Here is a 4,815-nt window from a genome sequence, read left to right as displayed (position 1 = left end):
AAAAAAAAGTGAGAGAATTCTGGAATTCTGATGGGCTTCTATCAAGAAGAGCCAAGTGTGAGGCTCAGGAACTGGATACCCTTTGATGAAATCTGTATCCTTGTCTTAGGTGTAGGAGTTCTAGTGTGGCCCTGTGGGTTAATGCGCTGGACTGCAATGTCAGTTTGAACCATGAACCACAAGGTCGGCAGTTTAAGCTCACCAGCCTCTTCTAGGAGACCCTACACAGGGTTGCTATGGGTCAGAACTGACTTGATGGCACTTAACAACAACTTAGGTTTAGGCCCTGAGTAACCCCTGAACAAATGCTAGTGACCCTGTTTCACCTCTGCTTTGTAATGTCTTCAGCTTCACTAGTGTGGTCTAGTGAGTCCTCTTTTATTATGTTAAAATTGGACATCATGACCAGAATTAGAAATGAGAATAATAGCTGCTTTTGTCCTCCAAGAAGCACTAATTAGCCAGCAGCAGCCCTAATCTGGGCCACCAGTGGGAAGTGTGGAACAGATCATAAACCTGCTGCCTCCTGTAGGCTGGCTGGCTGACGCTGCAACACCTGCACTTCGGAGCGGAAATATTTTTAGGATCTGGAATCTCCTCCTGGCTCTTATCTTGTGTTTGATGCCTTCATTATACCCCTCTTTTTGCAACAGCTTCCTCTCTGGTCTTTTCGACTTTCTAACCCAGCTTGCACAAAACAGCCAAATTTGTCTCCCTAAAACACCCCCACCCCAATGTGTCAGCATGCTTTCCATGCTACATGTAAATTGCAGTCTAACTTGCCATCAGCTCTGAAAGCTTTAGAGAGAAGGGTCAAAGTTTACCTGCCCAGCTTTCTGTCAGCACCTGAAGAGAGAAAGGTCTACTTTCAGATTTGGTTTAAGTCACCTTCAGTGCTCTTGCCTCTAATGAGCTAATAAGATCATCATGGAGCTTTAATGACATACACAAAACCTGCATCAATAAAATAGCATTTTCTAGATGTGGGGAAAGGATATTGCTATTATTTTCAAATGTGCTGTGTGAGTCCTCTGTTTGGCCAGGGTCAATGACCATTGCTTGAAGTCAGCCTAGATGCAGGTAGGAGGTTTACCAGGGGTCAGCTGTGTAGATATGTCATCAGTAAATTCATGTCTTTCAAGCACAGCTTCAGAGTCCTGGTGTGGCTCTGTGGGCTAATGCGTCAGACTACAAAGTCATTTGAACTGCAAGGTGGGAGGTTCAAGCTCACCAGCTGCTCCTTGGAAACCCTATACAAGGTCACTATGGGTTGGAATCGACTCAATGGCACTAAACATCAACAACAACAACAGCAAGCACAGCTTCAAGTTGGCCCTGTCCCATTCCTCATCACTAGGACTGGAGTTTTGCTCACCTACTGTTAAGTCTTGTACCCTCCCTTTAGACTTTTGCTCACTCACGTGGGACCTGACCACCTGCCTCTCATGTCCCTGCATCCAGAGACCACACAGAGTGGAGGCATTCCCTGTTGAGTCCCTTAGAGCACCATTACAAGGGTGTCCTGTCCACACTAGGCCAAGCCTACACTGCAGGCCAACCTCCAGTGTCAGTTTCCATGGTGATCCAGCAACCACCTTCCCTCTGCTCTGAAGATCTCTTGGCTGAATCGATCAACACAGAAATATGTGTCATGGTAAGATGAAAGTCTCAATATGTAATTTCAAGACTATGCTATGTGCAAAATTATTGGCCCCAGTAGCATAAATTGAGATTCTCCCATGTGACCCCTTCCTAACCTGACCCAGATGGAGTCTTTTTCTCACCATCCTTGCTATGCCAGGAAGTGTACATTAATTGAAAACCACACAAAATACAAAACTAAACAGCAGCAGCCAATCACCATAATGGAAGATGGAAAGAAAAGGAAAAAATAGGAACAATGCCGTATTCAGTTACATTCCCTCCCAAACTCCATTTCAACCTGTGAGGCCCAGCAATAGGTGGGGAGAGAACAGAGGGCTGGGACCAGAGGACACAACCTGCAGAAGACTCAGCTAAAAGGTGATGTCATGATGGACACCTTGCATGGAATTTTTTTTTTTTTTAAGTTTTTATTGTAAATTGAGTGATAGTTTATATGGGAGAACATCAGCTTTATATTCATCCTATCGTATTTTATTTCATTGCAATGACTACAATCCCCTCCATTTGCTTCCATTCCCTCTGGGTTTTTTTGGATGTACACTGAAGCATTTAGGAATATATAACCATTCAAACAACCAAAGGTTACATCCCACAAGCCTCCCCCCCAGCCACCAGCACTCAGCCCCTCTCCCTCCTTGAGTCTAGAGTCCCCAGCCGCTCCATCTCTCTACTTCATCTCTGCCTTCAACTCTAGTGTCGCTCTCTGGATAGGTGCACTCTGCTCTTCTCCCTTGATACTCCCAGGGTTCTCTGCTCCTGGACCATTTATTACAACACGTCTACCTTTACATTTGCAACAATCACAATCAGTCCTGATAACAATTTTCTCTATTGAACCATAAGAGTTTTCTCCCCATCTCCTTTTACCAGCCCCATCTAGACAGGTTGGGAACTACTCAGTAGATATTCTACCTTCCCCCGCACCCTCTGAAACTAAGCTCCCTCTTGAAAACTTGTAAGCCAGTCACTCTGCACCTTTATAGCCTCCCAACTTTGGATAACCAATGTCTAAGTTGCCCATCCCTGTAAACCCTGTGTACAGAGTGGGTGGGAATGATCTTTACTGTAAACATTCGTTCCCTCTTTTAAGCTACTACATCCATAAGTATGTGTCAAGTTCATCAAGTTGGAGCAGATTGCACTTTCCCCCCTCTTCTTTCTTCCTCTAGTCGAGTTCTGAACATCCAGCCATCGCAGCTAGGTCAAATGGGTACTATCTGCAAGCATGGGCATTCTTGTGCATCTCTCCTCACTTTATATCAGCTGGACACTTCACTCTCTGCTCTAATCCTCTATGGCTATGTCCCTGTCCATGGGCTCAGAAGTCCCCTAGTCTTGCTATACTGCTGGCCAATCAGGTCTCAATCCAGGTTAAGGGGAGTCCATTGAATGTGGTTGGACTTAGCCCACAGATTCATTGCTGTTTTCCCCTACACTTCCCCTTATTGGTAGACCAACATGGTAACCAGCAAGATTACATGCCGGCTTGTGTATTCCCTTTGAATTTCAGTCTTGGAAGGGGGTTTGCCCTGAGGGGACTTGATTGCTTACCTTGATGGCTCTCCAGCGAACAACTTGCTTGCTCTTGTAGTAGTCAATAGACTGCTGTTATTGTTTGTAATTTTTCCTGCTGGTCTTTCTTTCAAGAAGTATCTTCTGTTCCTCTAGCTGCTCCAGGATACTCTGCTTGTCTTTTCAAGAAAATTCTGGATGTGGATCAGGATTCCACCTAAGGTCTTATACACTGCAAAGTCTCCTCAGAAAGCCACTTTCACTGGGCAAGTTCTAGCCCCCCTTTTAGGTAGTCCAATCAGTGACAGGCTGAAGATGAACTTACAAGCTTTCTATAGTGATGTTTCTGGCTATTCCTTTCCCTCCCCCTCAAGTGTCTATTTTACAATAGTGGGCAAGAGAAACCAAGACTCATAATACAGTCAAACACCTTAACATTATTTCCCCTCTTTTACCCATTCAAATTATGCCTCAATCCCTGCATCCCAGAGCCCTGTTGTTCCAAGGTTGAACATGCATCACTATTTACTTCTGTGCCATTTAACCCACGCAAACTTGCCTAATGTTCTCCTATCCACCTTGTTCTTCCATGCCCCTCCCCCTTCTTGTGTATTGCGCTCCCCACAACACCTGAACTATCATGTGTCTATTCCCCACCCTGTGCTCTACCTTACCTTCCCTCCTCTTGCCACACCCACTATACCCCCAGTAACCAATAAAGATTTTTATTTTGTTTCCCTTTTAGTGTGGGTATTTTTTCTTAAGCTTTTACAATAATGGTCTTATGCAGTATTTCTCCTTTTGTGATGGACTAATTTCACTCAGCATAATGTCTTCAAGGTTCATCCATGTTATGTGGTGGCTTACAGCTTCCTTGTTATTCTGCAAAGTAGCATAATATCACATTGGGTAATTGTACCAAAGTTTGCTTATCCAATCTTCCATTGATGGACACTTAGGCTGTCTCCATCTTTTTGCTATTGTAAATAGTACTGCTATGAACATTGGTGTGCACATATCTACTTGTGTTGTGACTCATATTTCTTGTGGGTAAATACCAAGTAGAGGGATTGCTGGATCATAAGCTATTTCTATTTCCAACCTTCTGAGGAAGCGCCATACTGTTTTCCAGAATGGTTGGACAATTTTGCAATCCCACCAGCAATGTAGGAAGGTCCCAGTCTCTCCACATGCTTGCCAGCATATATTGTCCTCTACTTTTTTGAACTTCACTGTTATTGCTGGTGTGAGATGATAACATTGCTGTTTTGATTTACATTTCTCTGATGGCTAGTGATCGTGAACATTTCTTCATATGTTTGTTGGATGCCCGAATGTCTTCCTTGGTGACATGTGTGTTCATGTCCTGTACCCGTTTTTAATTGGATTATTTGTCTTTTTCCTGTATAGATGTTATAGTTTCCTATATAGTTTAGAAATTAGTCTCGTGTCTGATGTGTCGTTGCAAAAGATTTTTTCCCATTCTGTGGGTTCCCTTTTTACTCTTTTGGTGAAGTCTTTTGATGCACATAAGTTTAAAATTTTTAATATGTCACAATCATCTCTTTTGTCTTTTGTTTGTACAATTTTCACAGTGTTTGATAGTCTGTGTGTGCCCTGTATTAGAGCCCTTAAGTT

At 43.5% G+C, this 4,815-nt stretch overlaps 1 protein-coding gene across 1 annotated transcript in view; it reads left to right on the top strand.

Annotated features, from left to right (window-relative positions):
• LOC102810975 (high mobility group protein B2-like) overlaps nucleotides 1–4,815 on the top strand; it is a 27,883-nt gene that overhangs the window by 22,255 nt on the left and 813 nt on the right. The window lies entirely within an intron of this gene.

Source organism: Chrysochloris asiatica, unplaced genomic scaffold, assembly GCF_000296735.1.
Source record: "Chrysochloris asiatica unplaced genomic scaffold, ChrAsi1.0 scaffold00044, whole genome shotgun sequence".
NCBI classification, from domain to species: Eukaryota; Metazoa; Chordata; class Mammalia; order Afrosoricida; family Chrysochloridae; genus Chrysochloris; species Chrysochloris asiatica.
Note: the sequence above shows the minus strand (reverse complement) of the source record. Positions and strands in the feature narration are given on the sequence as shown.